We start from the raw sequence: 17311 nt of genomic DNA, 5'->3' as shown, positions 1-17311 counted from the left end.
TATTACTTAAAGTCTGATTAGGGAGGCTTTGTCGCCAAGCAATACTGCCTCAATGACGTGGGCATTTCTAATCTAGTATTGAACAGATTGTTGGGCACAATTACTCAGATGTTGCTCTAGCCTGTTTCTTAGTGATGGTTTGCCTTGAAATTCTGTCTTAGCTGTGTCAGCTCTGGATTGCACGAGAATGGGACGAGGCTGGACCACTCTATGGTGAACGGGGAAACTTTCGTATATATGAGATTTTCATTGGGGATTTTGTGTGCTCCCTGGTAGTGGTCCATAAACTGGCTAGTGCGAGGACGGGAAATAGCGCCAGAGTAGGGAGCTGCCACACTACATCTAGTCTGGGGGCATCCCTGGAAGACACTTCAGGCAGTGAGAAGTGACAGTGCTCGTGAAACAAATTGATAAATGATACGTGTTCCAAAGTGAATAAATTGATCGGAAACAATGTGGTGTGCATAATATACTCCCCAAAATAAGGAAGTTTAAAAAAAAGAAATTGATAAAAGTTGTTGTGATTTTGTTCAAAATGGTTCAAATGGCTCTGAGCACTATGGGACTCAACTGCTGAGGTCATTAGTCCCCTAGAACTTAGAACTAGTTAAACCTAACTAACCTAAGGACATCACAAACATCCATGCTCGAGGCAGGATTCGAACCTGCGACCGTAGCGGTCTTGCGGTTCCAGACTGCAGCGCCTTTAACCGCACGGCCACTTCGGCCGGCTGTGATTTTGTTAAAATTGTTTGTGTTTGTTTCGCTTTGCCAGGCCTGTTGTACTATACACACACACATAGAAAACACGAATTTAGAATCATGGTTAAGGAAAATTATATTTTTTGGATTAGGGTTTTTTACAGATATGTTACAAATTTCTTTTTGTTGGGCACAAAATACATAGGGAATTTTACTTAGTTTAGCGTGATGCCACTGCCGACTAGATTGCCAAGTAAACCATTAAATTTCTATGACTAATTTAACATGACTGGTCAGTCACTCTTTTTGCGTTTTTTTGTTGGTGCTACTTGCATTTACTGCGTGCATGCGCTAGCAAGTGGGGGTGTTGTGACAGTAGGAAGCCCCGTTACTAGATGAATATTTCTAGTATGCAAGGACTGCTTTGTGGAGAGCGAGCGCGCAACATGGTGCGCGAGTCGCGGAAGCGCGTGGAGCGCGAGATTTGCAGCGGTCGGTGGGATGGTCTCTGTCACCGGGCGGCCACGTCACCCGCAGTTTGGGGCATTGTTCGGTTTTTCACGCATTACGCGAAAACTATGTAACTTACGGTGAAGAGCGATGCGGCAATGGATTGTGATCAGCAATATGCACGTTCTGAAAGATCGATCTTTATTCCAAGTCACGAGACGCAAAAGTTATAGTAACCTCAAAACCGGTTAATATCACGAATACTGAAAAATTAATAAAAATAGTAAATAACAACTTACAGGGATGAGCGAGCACTCATTGAAAGCGTTTCGTCATAGCGGATCGAGTGCCGTAGTCATATGTTCAGATTCATAAATAATTAAGCCCATAAAGAACAATAAACAAAGTTTGTGGGAAAATTGTTTATACAATTCAATAGAAAATTCATGACGTAAAGAACGGCACTATATAATATTTTGGGTGGCATCACACGTATTTTAAACTAGTTAAGTTATATTATACACTTAACTTGCAATGGTTTTCATTGTTTGCAAATTATTATTGACATTTATCGCCCATAATTAATTAATTATTATAGATATGAAGATTTTGAGCAGCGCAATGTGTAGATCGCTCTAGACGGTGCTATATGCAGTTCTATGTTAAAACTTTGCAGCACAGATGTCAACAAACAAAGTTGCGCTAAGTGGCGAAATTTTGCAGAAACTAAAACTTGATTTACGGGCGATAAAATAATTCAAGAAATTAATGTAACATAGTATATAAGACGTACTTTTTATCGCGGTTCCGAAGGTGTACTTATTTCTGTCGAGGGATGTAAGTAACAAAATTTGTAACCTTAACTGGTGAAACTTCCTGGCAGATTAAAACTGTGTGCCAGACCGAGACTCGAACTCGGGACCTTTGCCTTTCGCGGGCAAGTGCTCTACCATCTAAGCTACCGAAGCACGACAGGAGAGCTTCTGTAAACTTTGGAAGGTAGGAGACGAGATACTGGCAGAAGTAAAGCTGTGAGTACCGGGCGTGAGTCGTGCTTCGGTAGCTCAGATAGTACACATGTTTATCCTTTTCACACATACGAGGTGCGGCTAGAAAAAAAACCGGACTGATGCTGGAAAAAACATTTATTTACAATTATTTACAATTTCATGTTATCTCCTTCAATGTACTCTCCTCCTCGGTCTCTACACCGCTCCATACGAATTTTCCACTGTTCATAGCAATGCTGCAGATCATTTTCGGTAAGTCCATACATTACTTCCGTCGCTTTTTCTTTTACTGCTTCAACAGTCTCAAATCTAGTTCCTTTCAAAGCTGACTTGACTTTAGGGAAAAGAAAAAAGTCACAGGGGGCCAAATCAGGTGAGTAGGGTGGATGATCTAAGATGGGAATGTTGTGTTTTGCCAAAAACGTCTTCACTGACAACGCACTGTGAGCTGGGGCATTGTCTTGGTGAAGGATCCATGACTTTTTTCCCCACAAATCGTTCCGTTTTCTCCGTACTCGCTCACGTAGGGTAGCCAGGACGCTAATGTAGTAATGCTGATTCACTGTTTGTCCCTCTGGTACCCAATCAATGTGCACAATCCCTTTGATGTCAAAAAAAAAAAAAAAACAATCATCATTGCCTTGAATTTCGATTTTGACATTCGTGCTTTTTTTTGTCGTGGAGAACCAGGAGTTTTCCAATGCATCGATTGGCGTTTAGTTTCGGGATCGGTAAGTAAAAAACCACGATTCATCGCAAGTAATAACATTTTGTAAGAAGGTGGGATCACTTTCAATGTTTTCCAGGATGTCAGAACAAATCATTCTTCGGCGTTCCTTCTGTTCAATTGTGAGACACTTTGGAACCATTTTTGAACACACTTTGTTCATGTTGAAACTTTCATGAAGAATCTGCCTAACACTTTCCTTGTCAACTCCTGTTAACTCAGACACTGCTCTGATTGTTAAACGGCGATCTTGTCGAACAAGTTTACCGATTTTGTCAATGTTTGCATCAGTTTTTGCTGACAATGGTCTGCCAGTGCGTCATCACTGGTGTCTTCGCGGCCATCTTTAAATCGTTTAAACCACTCAAACACTTGTGTTCGCGATAAACAATCATCGCCGTACACTTGTTGTAACATTACAAACGTTTCACTTGCAGATTTTCCTAGTTTGAAACAAAATTTGATGTTAACACGCTGTTCTTTCTGTACACTCAACATTTTCCGACGCACAGACAAAACGTCAACTACTTAAAACAGACGCCACGGGCAGATTGAGTGCAGGAGGCAGATGAAACTCGAGCAGTAGGCGGAGCGAGAGTCACGTGACAGGCCACGCGACTTTCAGCCGTATTGCATTCGTTTTATTGTTTCACCAGTACTAGTCCGGTTTTTTTCTAGCCACACCTCGTAGCTCTGTATCTGCAGCCTATTTGTTTTCTTTCTCTTGTGCTCCCACAAAAAAAAAATGCTGATGGTGAGACTGTATACTCATTTATATTATGTATGAAAAAAAAAAAATGGTAGAGCACTTGCCCGCGAAAGGCAAAGGTCCCGAGTTCGAGTCTCGGTCGGGCACACAATTTTAATCTGCCAGGAAGTTTCATATCAGCGCACACTCCGCTGCAGAGTGAAAATCTCATTCTGCTTAACTGGTGAGATTGGTACTTAAATAACCACGGGGATTGACGTCCGAGCCTATACAACCGAGCGGCCATCTTGGCCAGGGTCAGCCGTTGGTCAGTAGTTTTGGAGGGTAGGTGGCGAGCAAGCCCCACTTTTGGTTGGCTCATGTGGTCGTTTGAGTAAGAATTTTTCGCGCCGATTTATTTCGACAAAGAGTACTGTTTAATAGTGCAAGTGTGCAAGCATATATTTGGTGAACTGGAAGTGCTATGATTATTTGTGCGAGTACGATTTACGAGGTATACATCGTCGTAAGTGAACATGTGGCAACTGCGATTTCGCGCCACAACTGTTAGAACAAAGAGGACAGTGGGACTTGTGGTTCTGTTCGAAGTGATTGAGTAATTTTCGTTTATAGCAGCCTACATAACTGCTACTGGGGGCTCAGAGTCAAATTATAATCAAAGTAAAACTGTATTATTATAGTAAAACTGTAAACCGTCTCACCAGTCCTAATTTCACCGTGTGAAAGAAAAGGACAACGCCAATAAATAGTGATTGAACTGTGTCGTGAAAAACTGATTTTGCTATAATAATCGCCTATTTTTTGTTCCCTGGCATAAACTATACTCATGTCTGAGTGAATAATTAATTCAAAAATTATAACTTCTTTATTTGCAGTAAAGCACAATTTCCATTTATTTTGTTGTTACTGATATGGTGAATCTAATTGTTTCCTCAATTGTCGAACGGAAAAACACATTTGGAAATTGTATATAAATTTGTTTAGTCTAAATAAAAGCAAAATATAAGCTGTAAGGCGTTCATTATGTAAGAGGTTTACTGTTCACTACCCTGCTGGAGCAAATGTAATTTCGACGTATTGCTCACGCGCTGCATGCGATATAAAACATCTCTGCTGCAATAGAATCGCAGGTCAGAGCAGTGTCGACAGCAGTAATAATCGCTCGCTCCTACAGAGCAGTCGTAATAGTTCGTTTTTATGGAGCAGTCGCAATAGTTCGATGTTACGGAGAAATCGTAGCAGATCACCGCTACAGTACAGATCATAGCCATGTAAGAGCAATAGCAGTCGCCGCTGGTGCAGCACAGTTCATTGCCGTCTTAGTGCAAGGTAAACTTTATTATTCTTCATCGCCATGCGCGTGTTTAAATTTGTTGTCTGAGATGTTAATATGAATTTGCTTCAACCTTTTTGTGATTTGTCAGTACCAATTAAGTCAGACTTTTAATGTTCAATATTTATGAAATAGTTTGCAGAAATGTTTTCAATAATACGGTTTTTCAGAACATAATTTTTTACCAGTCATTTACTTCAAGTTAAATATTTTACAAATTTTCCCAGATAATTGATATGTGTTGTTTAATAATCAGAGGACCAGCTATGCAGCTGTGTTAACAAGCAAAGTCAGTTTTTGTGTAATAATGCAAATCTTACACAAATGTTGTTCAGTAGTAGTAGACAGGCCAGCATTGCACTAAGCTGAGCCATTTTGGAGCAGATATATACAGGGTGGTCCATTGATCGTGACCGCGCCAAATATCTCGCGAAATAAGAGTCAAACGAAAAAACTACAAAGGATGAAACTTGTCTAGCTTGAAGGGGGAAACCAGATGGCGCTATGGTTGGCCCGCTAGATGGCGCTGCCATAGGTCAAACGTATATCACCTGTGTTTTTTTTTAAAATAAGAACCCTCATGTTTTATTACATATTCGTGTAGCACGTAAGGAAATATGAATGTCTTAGTTGGACCACTTTTTCGCTTTGTGATAGATGGCGCTGTAATAGTCACAAACATACGGCTCACAATTTTAGACGAACAGTTGGTAACAGTTAGGTTTTTTTTTAATTAAAATACAGAACGTAGGCACGTTTGAACATTTTATTTCGCCTGTTCCAATGTGGTACATGTACCTTTGTGAACTTATCATTTCTGAGAAGGCATGCTGTCACAGCATGATTACCTGTAAATACCACATTAATGCAATAAATGCTCAAAATGATGTCTGTCAACCTCAATGCGTTTGGCAATACGTGTAACGACATTCCTCTCAACAGCGAGCAGTTCGCCTTCGGTAGTGTTCGCAAATGCATTCACAATGCGCTGACGGATGTTGTCAGGCGTTGTCGGTGGATCACGATAGCAAATATCCTTCAACTTTCCGCACAGAAAGAAATCCGGGCACGTCAGATCCGGTGAACGTGCGGGCCATGGTATGGTGCTTCGACGACCAATCCACCTGTCATGAAATATGCTATTCAATGCCGCTTCAACCGCACGCGAGCTATGTGCCGGACATCCATCATGTTGGAAGTACATCGCCATTCTGTCATGCAGTGAAACATCTTGTAGTAACATCGGTAGAACATTACGCAGGAAATCAGCATACATTGCACTATTTAGATTGCCATCGATAAAATGGGGGCCAACAATCCTTCCTCCCATAATGCCACACCATACATTAGCGCGCCAAGGTCGCTGATGTTCCACTTGTCGCAGCAATCGTGGATTTTCCGTTGTCCAAATAGTGCATATTATGCCGGTTTACGTTACCGCTGTTGGTGAATGGCGCTTCGTCGCTAAATAAAACGCGTGCAAAAACTCTGTCATCGTCCCCTAATTTCTCTTGTGCCCAGTGGCAGAACTGTACACGACGTTCAATGTCGTCGCCATGCAATTCCTGGTGCATAGAAATATGGTACGCGTGCAATCGATGTTGATGTAGCATTCTCAACACCGACGTTTTTGAGATTCCTGATTCTCGCGCAGTTTGCCTGCTACTGATGTGCGGATTAGCCGCGACAGCAGCTAAAACACCTACTTGGGCATTATCATTTGTTGCAGGTCGTGGTTGACGTTTCACATGTGGCTGAACTCTCCCTGTTTCCTTAAATAACGTATCTATCCAGTGAGCAGTCCGGACACTTGGATGATGTGGCCCAGGATACCGAGCAGCACACATAGCACACGCCCGTTGGGCATTTTGATCACAATAGCCATACATCAACACGATATCGACCTTTTCCGCAATTGGTAAATGGTCCATTTTAACATGGGTAATGTATGACAAAGCAAATACCGTCCACACTGGCGGAATGTTACGTGAAACCACGTACTTATACGTTTGTGGCTATTACAGCGCCATCTATCACAAAGCGAAAAAAGTGGTCCAAGAAAAAAATTCATATTTCTTTACGTACTACACGAATATGCAATAAAGATGGGGGTTCCTATTTTTAAAAAAACGCAGTTGATATCCATTCGACGTATGGCTGCGCCATCTAACAGGCCAACCATAGCGCCATCTTGTTTCCCCCTTCAAGCTAGACGAGTTTTGTTCTTTGTATTTTTTTTTCGTTTGATGCTTATTTCGTGAGATATTTGGCCTGGTCACTATCAATGGACCACCCTGTATATTGTGTAATAGAGCAATTGTCTTTATGTAACACTATACCTGGGGATGGAAAGGGCCCCAGAAGCGCCACCACCTTATTCCCCTAATTTAAAGTTCAAACTGTCGGCTTTGAAGTAGGAACAACTGCGACTTCATTTAAACGAATACCTTTCCAGGGAGAGCTCCCTTTCCATTATCGACAAATTTATGATCGCGAGAGCTGTCGAGAAGTCCGCAGCAGCCCGCTACGGCCGTGTCCTACGTGAGCGACAGAACCGACAGCTTCAGGCGACGAAACACAACTGCAGATATAGTTATGGAAGTGTGCTACGTGAGCGACATCTGTGTCGCTGCCGGTCGGCTGCTGCAAAGTGGTGGAGCGGACGCGACGGCAGCTATGAATTACTTAACATCCGATTTTAAGAAAACTATTCGGTGAAAAAATTTGATTCTTCCGCATCTTATAGCTTGATATCTTTAAACGATAAAGGTCTGAATTTATTTTCGTTATTCGTCATAGTTACTGTATTGCACGAAATTGAGTACATGGCTACACGAAATTTTTAAGAATTTGCAGAGATAAAATCACATTGCGTGGACTTCCCGTATAGTTCTTTAAGACCATACATTATTGTATACGAAATGTAATTTATGTCTAAGTTTTATTTAAAGTTGAGACCGAAATAAAGCTGAGATACTGGTTGTTATATCCGCGGACGGGTCGGTCGCGGCGCTTCCGAACCTTTCCTGCGCTTCGGGTATCAAGTGGTCGTAAAAATCGTTGTATTTCATACACGGTTCAAGATATCGAAATGACGAATTTTGGAAATGACAGCACACAGAAAGGACTATTTTATCATATGATTAACACTCGATACGTTTTTGTAAACGCGTGAGCAGAGCGAAAACAAGACTCCCTATAAATTACACCATGAGGTTGGTTGGTTGGTTGGTTTGGGGAAGGAGACCAGACAGCGTGGTCATCGGTCTCATCGGATTAGGGAAGGATGGGGAAGGAAGTCGGCCGTGCCCTTTCAGAGGAACCATCCCGGCATTTACCTGGAGTGATTTAGGGAAATCACGGAAAACCTAAATCTGGATGGCCGGACGCGGGATTGAACCGTCGTCCTCCCGAATGCGAGTCCAGTGTCTAACCACTGCGCCACCTCGCTCGGTACACCATGAGGTTTCGTCGAAATTTTCGTACCCACGCAAACCGAGAGAAACAGGTAAACGGGGTATCAAAGTGACCAGAATGAGGTCTAGTTTGGCATGACAATATTTAACTGCTTGAAAATAATCAGGGTCATTAACGAAAACTTAATTAGTAAGCCGAGGAAGAATTGAAATATTTGACGAAAAGCTGATGCCAAGCTATGTAAATGAAGTGTCAAAAATTTCATCTTTTCAAGACTTAACAATTTTGCACATAAATAGATAAATTGGTGTGATATTTAAATGTCAAAACGGCTTCCTTCGAATCAAATTCGTTAGGAAGGCAAACGAAGAGTCAGTAAGATCACGCTTTCTGAATAAAACTTGAAATTTTAAAAAATGAAAGAAATCAGTCAAATACTTTATGAAATGATTTGTGTAAAAGAAATAAGTAGAGCAGAGAAGCGTTCTATATGCCTTTGAATGATGCTCGAAATCATGAACAGAAGATGAGGTGCACCAAACGTTTCCCTAAAATATTTTATTTCATACTTTTAGACAAATCATTACACATAACGTTTGACTTTCTTTTCAAAAATTTTGTATGTTTTACTTTTACAGACTATTTACATCAATTGAAACGCTTGACCTTAACATTGACTGCTGGTGAATTACGTTTGCAATATCAAATTACTCTAAAATTTGATGGTTCTTGTAATTTATTAGGAATTAAATGTATATCGTATACTTGGATAGGTGTGAAGATCAAGTTCTTTGGCAAGACCTTAAAAATATACTTAGCTATGCAGTGTAAACAGTATACATAAAACTTAGTATACAGAATTGTAAGTGAGCCAGTAAAAATATAAAAACGGTCCCGAATCGAACCTAGGAAGTTTTTATTTCGCATTATCCCGATCTGTAACGATACCTCTACACCACAGTAACTTATTGTGTATTGTTTTCCAACTGTGTACTTATGTTTAGATGTAACGTAGTTATTCATGTAGTAGTCATTCCTCTGCATTTGTTAGCTGTTATAAGTTCTTGCTCATGTAAAAAAACATTCGTATTTAATTTATTGATGAGATAGTCGAATGCTCTTCTGCTCATTCACGTGTATTCGAAGAATTTGGTGATCTTCGTAGTTGTTGCTATTTATCAAATTCTCCATGAAGATTCCTCCCTTTGTAAATTTCATACACAGCATTGCTTTTCGCTTTATTTTCTTAAGTAAACTTAATTGTGTAGTCTTACTCTGCAGCTACAGTATTCCACAGGTTAGGGACGCTGTTTTATAGAAACAGCTGGTTGGCTCCAAGCAGCCATCTCGTACCGCGAGACGGCCGCTCTCACGCAGGCAGCAGAGCTTTTCGCCCGATGCTGCAGCTTGTCGCTCACGCAGGACACGGCCTTAAGAGTCGGATCACCTCTGGGAGGGTGGCCGCATCTTTGCATAAGACGTAAGAGTCCAGCAGCCAGAAGTCACGTCACCATCGATCAGTGGCAACTATACACAGACACAGCTAACCTAATTTGAAATGCTACCAATTCGATAACCTGACGTCGAATGGACTATAGGAGGTCCAAAATCAATATAGTGTTGTGATAGCACTGTAACCACAGTTCGAATGACCTGAGTTAATACGACAAAAATCGTGAAAAGTGCAGGAACCACGTTTGTTAAAACCCTAACGATTTCACGTAAGCTGAAAATAACCTATAACTCACATATGTGTTCTACTTGGAAACTGCAAAAAATCGAAGGATGAAAATTCGTGCTTCTGGCAATGGAGACTTATGCAGTGCCTCTAAAGCCAAAAAAGTATTAAATTCTTGTAAGACTCACCACAAATATTTTTGTATGTGCAATAGATAGTGGTTATTTCATCGGCAGTAAAATAACCATCACAGAGCGATCAGACATGCAGTCTTATGTGTACCAACATTTGAGAAAGAAACATTCTCATACTTATTTACAAGTAGAATGGCAGCCACCGAGAACGTGGCAGATACATATAATGGACCAGTATGATATTTTCTACAAGAGTGGCGGGCAACACCCTTTTTGCACAGCACGTTACGAGCCGAAAAACTGAACTTTCATGTCCAGCAGAGTCCGTTGGCATCTAGTGGATGTAATATGTAGTCAAGAGCCCAGTAGTTTGGTATCTGAGTACGAGGGAAAGCTTGCGTCTCCATAAATACACTACAGTTAGGGAACAGGTGACAGCCACTGGGCGCCAAGTCATGGCTATAGGCTGGCTGGGAAACTGTTGCAGGAGAGGAACGGTTTGCCGAGCGATGTTTGGGCGAGCGTTGTCACGGAGAACGTGTACGCCCTTGCTCAACATTCCTCTTCTCGGGTTCCGAATTGCCCGTTTGAGTTTTTTCAGGGTCTCACAGTACCTGTCAGCGTTAATTGTGCTCCCAGTGATTTAGCTCCGACGTCGAGCTGAAAGAAGAGGTTCACAACTTTCTGAACAGCATGGCGGCGAGCTGGTATGACATGGGCATACAAAAACTGCCACAGCGTCTACAAAAATGCATCGACTGAAATGGTGATTATGTCGAAAAATAGTTAAATGTTCAAGCTGTAAACTGATGTAAATCACTGTAGAAATAAACAGGTGTATGTACTTATAACAAATAGGAGACCTTACTTTTGGGATTACCCTCGTATTACATAAAGAGATAATGAGAGGTAAAAATTCATTAAAAGATACAACCATTAAAATATATACACGCCGTGTATATTTACTAGGCAGTACCCTCAGGTAGGAACGTAAACCGACGCCGTCGCCTAGACAACGTGAAGGTCGAGATGGCCGCCGTATCATAGAGGTGTGTACTGATAAAGGACGCCGTTGTCGTGGTAACGTAACGGTCGAAGTGCCAGTAGAGAAACCAAAGTACTCCTGGCGACGCCGACTACGGTCGAGGTATCGACTCAGAGCACGGAGTGAGCTGTTGCTAACAGCCCGAGAGTAGCTGTTCGACGCTGCAGAGGCGCTCTCCCTCGTCACTCACCGCGTCCCTCCGGCTTATTTTGTCCTCGACGATGTCCAGTACTGTATCTAATGTTTCACTGTCCAGTCTTACCTGTACTCTTTAACCCAAGTAGCGCTATTTCTTTCACTTTTGTTCATTACTACAGTGTCATCTGAACTAGAAGAAGGGATCGGTTGGTAGGACACATTCTGACGCATCGAAGGCAAGTGGAGGGAAATGTAGGGGGTAAAAATCGTAGAGGGAGAAGGAGAAATGAAAACAGTAAGCAGATTCAGAAGGATGTAGGTTGCTTTAGTTACATGGGAGATGAAGAGGCTTGCACAGGATAGAGTAGCACGGAGAGCTACATCAAACCAGTCCTCGGACTGAGGACCACAACAACAACATGTTCATTACCGTAGCTGCAGTACCTACCGCTGCGGTAGCGACGATAAAACGTGTTCGATTGATTTTGGTACGGAACACTGCTGCAGGCAACGTAGACGCCGCGCATAGGCTCAAATGGTTCAAATGGCTCTGAGCACTATGGGACTTAACATCTGAGGTCATCAGTCCCCTAGAACTTAGAACTATTGAAACCTAACTAACCTAAGGACATGACACACATCCGTGCCGGAGGCAGGATTCGAACCTGCGACCGTAGCTGTCGCGCGGTTCCAGACTGTAGCGCCTAGAACCGCTCGGCCACTTCGGCCGGCCGCGGACAGGGCACACGAGATTTCAGAAGTGACCGACCTGCAGACGCCACGCTTGCGCGCGGCTTCCTCCACTTACACGCAGGCACGTCCTGGGCGTGGCGCTCGTGAACGCCGCCCCAGCAGCGCGCGGTTACTGCCGCGGCCCCGACGCGCCGCCCACGCAGCTGAGCGGCCCGCCCCTGCTGCTGCGGGTACCGCGCCTCGCTTCTACCCCGCACGCCTTACTGTCCGGGTTTTGCGTCCGTACACGCGAAGCGCAGCGCACCACACGCCGCACAATCCGCTCAGTGCATCGTACTGTTCCGGGCATTGCGTTAGTCTACTGCTCCGCCTCACACCCGGCTTCCTACCCCGTCCGTAAGGGCGGCACTTGCGAGTAGGGTGGTTTCCCTCCCTCCCTCCCACAGACATCTCGCGCAGTTCGTCAGTACGCGCTTACTTTCATTTTTGAGCAACTGCATTCCACTCACATTCTGCCTGTTCCAACAATAAACTTCCAAGTTTCCCTTTAACACATCACAACAACTGGAAATGACGAAATGTTACACTGCAATAAGTTCAGCTGTTACGTTTAATCTCATATACGAGGGTCGTTCAACAAGTAATGCCCCACATTTTTTAAGAAGCCATTAATACACATAGACAATCGTCCTTATTGGTGCTTCACATTTGATGTTTGGTCGGTGCGCCGGTGAAGTTACGAACCGTTCTGGCAGATGGCAGAGCCGTCAAAATGGCGTCTACATACGACTCACGTTACAAGTAGCGTGCTGCTATTGAATTCATGTGTGCAGGGAAAGAAAACGTGGTGAACATCAATAACGTTTGTGTGCAGTGTATGGCGATGCTGCAGTTGGGTGATGGGTTAAGGAAGTCACAGCCTCAGGGAATGCAGAAACGTAGCTACGTGATCAGCCGCGCCCCGGACGTCATGTCAGAGCCATTCGGGACGTCCTGTGACAGCCACTGCTCCAGACACGCTGAAACGTACGGACGCCATTATTCGTGCCGACCGGCGCATCACGACTCGACAATTGGCTCTACAGTTGTCGGTCAGCATTGGAAGCGCGTCTGCAATGATCGAGACTCTCGGATACTCAAAGAGGTGCTCCCGATGGGTTCCACAAATGCTCACAGTGGGCCGCGAGATTCAAAGAAAGGTCATGTCACCTGAATTGTTGGAGCGTTTTGAGCCCGACGGACAGGCCACTTTGAAGATGACGAGTCAGTCAGTCATGAAGTGAAAACGTGGCTACGCCTACAGCACAAGAGCTTTTATCAGCAGGGAATACATGCTCTTCCACAATTTTGGCATACGGCCATAGAACGCGATGGAGACTACGTAGAAAAACAGGACCTGCAGAAGACATGTTCATGTTATTGTCACCAAATTCTGACTCTTAGCAATAAATATGTTGTGAGAAAAAAATGTGAGGCATTACTTACTGAACGACCCTCATAAAATGTGATAAGTCTCTTCGATGTAGCAATAACTGGACTGATAAGTATGCACCACCTTCTCCTCCCCCTTCACATCGAGAAACACTGTGTACTACCAGATACGTATGTATTCTTTGAGCATGGACAACGACCCACTTAGAGCATGCTTTTGTCCATAAGAAGCGAGATATGTCTTGACTGTCTCTTTATGCAGATTTCTAAGATCTAAAGATTTCTGTTGCCATTTCTACTTTAATAATATTAACTATACATTTTCTTCGACATATTTCAGCTTTCTGATGAAATGGAACACGGTTTAGAGAGATAAATACTCATTTATTTTCACTTTTTTAAAAATTTCGTGTAACGTAGTAGGATACAGAAATAAATATAAATATGTACGTAATTCTCTGTCAACCTCAGGGAGGTGATGGTGCAGATGCATCGTACACGCTGCACACTGAAGCAGAGCACGCATCGCAGTTCGTAGCAAAGGCTTCCTCTGAAGTCTTCTGACGTAGCTCTGTAGCAACATGCCAGACGTTTCCAGAAAATCTCTATAAATATGGGCACCATTCACCAAGCTCATACATAGTACTCTGGATGGCTACACTACCACATATCAGTGTGGTATTCTCGTTGGTGTAAATTTTCACTGTTCTTTGATAGCACCCAAACATACTCTATGACCATCTAGTAACACTGCAGACGTTCGAGAGTTGAACGTAGCAGTTACTTGCGTTGACTTCTGGTGTAATTCATGCCATTCATAGTCTGAAAGCACTTTAACTAAATCGTGGAGTTTCCAAAAATTACCATTACCTTTAACTCATGACTGAGGAGATGCCTACAAAAATGCCTTTACTGTCACTGACATTCAACTTGTACGTTCAGCAAATAATATCACTAAGACAGACGCAGGAAACAGTGGTAGCGGCTTGACGAGTGGATCAGACGATGGCAACAGCGGAAAGTCGCACTCCGGAAGCAATTCCGCACGCTGAACTGATTTCGGCTCTGACGCATCAGGTGCCTAGGGCCCTGTAGACAAGTGCCTTATCCGCTGCGCTGTGGGAGAGAGAAGGCATACTTGGCGAACGTTGGCGGAAGTTGCAGAAGATAGCGTCGCGGAGTGGCCGCACGGTTTGAGGCGTCGTGTCACGGACTGCGTGGCGCCTCCCGCCGGAGGTCCGAGTCCTCCCTAGGGCATGGGTGTGTATGTTGTTATTAGTTAGTTTAATTACTGTGTAAGTCTAGGGACCGATGAACTAAGCAGTTTGATCGCTTAGGAATTTACACACAATTGAATATTTGCAGAAGATAACCGTTGTATCTCGCCCGGTAACGCATCCACGTGACAGACACGCGTAAGTTACGCGCTATGTGCCACCACGCAAATGTTACGCGCTCGTACTTGCTGTGAATTTGCAGTTTGCTACGCTTACCACTACACCTTACCACAGAATACAGGCGATGCAACAGTAAGAGAAACAAAATGTCCGGGAAAACATATTATCAATGACTGGGTGGTGCGGTCTAAAACAGGCAGGCACATAACCAATCCAGGCTGGGAAAAATTTAGAGAGATATGCGAAAGCAGCACAAATTGGTACACAGGGTCGATACGATGATTCTGGTGTTCGAACACATAAATTTTCAAAACAAGCACGAATCTCTCCGAGCTGTCAAAACATCAGATTTAGTGTTATCACGCATGATGGTACACATGCAACGCAAGTTACTTCCGAGATGAAGATCAGGTTTAGGGATGCTTGTGCTAAAATGAGTGCAGGTTGCATTCGGCCATTGACCAAATTGACAGACCCATATTGTACGAATCTCGTGCACGTATGCATCGGTTAAAGAGCAAAGTACAGGTGTGCCAATGCGTCCGAGTTACTGTGCGACCCTGCAACAATTCTGCATGCCCTAGCATCACTTGCAAATGCTGCTAAAGACGAGGTACTGTCCGAAGTTCTGAAAGCCATACCGAATGATGGATCGTGGCTAAAACCAAAGCAACTTTTGGGTTGATGTCTTGAAAAAAAAAAATTATTTGAGTCTTACTGTTCATTATATTGGCTGGGATTGGAATCATATCAATAGGGAGGTCACCAGAAAATTCTCTCATAAATGTGAGACAGAAGAAAATATTATGAAAAAAAAGACGACAGCAAAATGAAAAAATAGGGCTAACATCTGAAATGTTGAGAACTGAAACATTTATGGCAGATGTTGGTGCCAACATCGTAAAAGCTTTTTGCATGTCCATCCTTTTGGCTGGAGGCCTGGAGGACTACAGCCGTTCACTGCTGTAACAAAATGAAACACCTACATCTGTCCTTGTGGTGTCGTTTATTGTGTAGCTACCAGTTTCGGCGCTTCAGTGCACCGTCTTCAGGCCTTAGTTGATGCCGAAGGGCTTATCACGATCCATATATAGATGCATCAATGGCCAACATAACTGGTTTACGCTGTTACATTCTCAAACATCCCTGTTGCACTCATGGTGTGTTTGTTTCACAGTTGGGATGGCACTGGTGGAAAAGGCGCGGGACGCGTTCGGCGCTGACAGCGAGACGCGAGGCCCATTTGCCCGGCGTGCACAGCTGCGGTGGCCGACAAACACAGCCCCACGCGTGCGGTCACCAGGTAAACGGGGCGCCATCACTGTTGCAGCCACACTCTCCGTCGTCAATAAACGGATTTAACCAATTACGTATTTTACAACATCCGTTGACTGATGTTAATTAAGTCAAATGCACAATGCAATCATGGCGGCTTGACTATCGGTGTGTATGTTGGATATATTGGAAACTCGCAGTCTGGAACCAGTTCTGTGTCTTGCTCCGATATACCAGGAACTCCATCACGAAGTCGGTCTGCATGATGACTTATTGATGCACGTGATGGATACAGTTCGGCATGCAGACTTGACTTCCACTGCAACGTGTTTTGAGTAGCACTGTGGAATGTGTCGCTGGCTTCATGTACAATGAGGTGACAAAAGCCATGGAATAGCGATATGCGCATATATAGAAGGCAGCAGTGTCACGTACACGTGGTACTAAGGGGCAGTGCACTGGCGGGGCGGGGCTGTCATTCGCATACTCACAATCACGTGATTAATGTGAAAAGTTTTCCGAGGCGATTATGGCCACACAGCGGCACTTAACATACACTCCTGGAAATTGAAATAAGAACACCGTGAATTCATTGTCCCAGGAACGGGAAACTTTATTGACACATTCCTGGGGTCAGATACATCACATGATCACACTGACAGAACCACAGGCACATAGACACAGGCAACAGAGCATGCACAATGTCGGCACTAGTACAGTGTATATCCACCTTTCGCAGCAATGCAGGCTGCTATTCTCCCATGGAGACGATCGTAGAGATGCTGGATGTAGTCCTGTGGAACGGCTTGCCATGCCATTTCCACCTGGCGCCTCAGTTGGACCAGCGTTCGTGCTGGACGTGCAGACCGCGTGAGACGACGCTTCATCCAGTCCCAAACATGCTCAATGGGGACAGTTCCGGAGATCTTGCTGGCCAGGGTAGTTGACTTACACCTTCTAGAGCACGTTGGGTGGCACGGGATACATGCGGACGTGCATTGTCCTGTTGGAACAGCAAGTTCCCTTGCCGGTCTAGGAATGGTAGAACGATGGGTTCGATGACGGTTTGGATGTACCGTGCACTATTCAGTGTCCCCTCGACGATCACCAGTGGTGTACCGCCAGTGTAGGAGATCGCTCCCCATACCATGATGCCGGTTCAAAAATGGCTC

The 17311-nt window shown here is 43.8% G+C and overlaps 1 protein-coding gene across 2 annotated transcripts in view; it reads right to left on the bottom strand.

The window, feature by feature from the left end:
* Positions 1-17311, bottom strand: part of LOC126195036 (cadherin-99C) — a 643316-nt gene that overhangs the window by 167037 nt on the left and 458968 nt on the right. The gene's annotated exons all lie outside the window — the stretch shown is intronic.

The sequence above is a fragment of the Schistocerca nitens genome, chromosome 7 (assembly GCF_023898315.1).
Source record: "Schistocerca nitens isolate TAMUIC-IGC-003100 chromosome 7, iqSchNite1.1, whole genome shotgun sequence".
In the NCBI taxonomy this organism is placed as follows: Eukaryota; Metazoa; Arthropoda; class Insecta; order Orthoptera; family Acrididae; genus Schistocerca; species Schistocerca nitens.
This window is presented reverse-complemented; position numbering and strand designations above follow the sequence as displayed.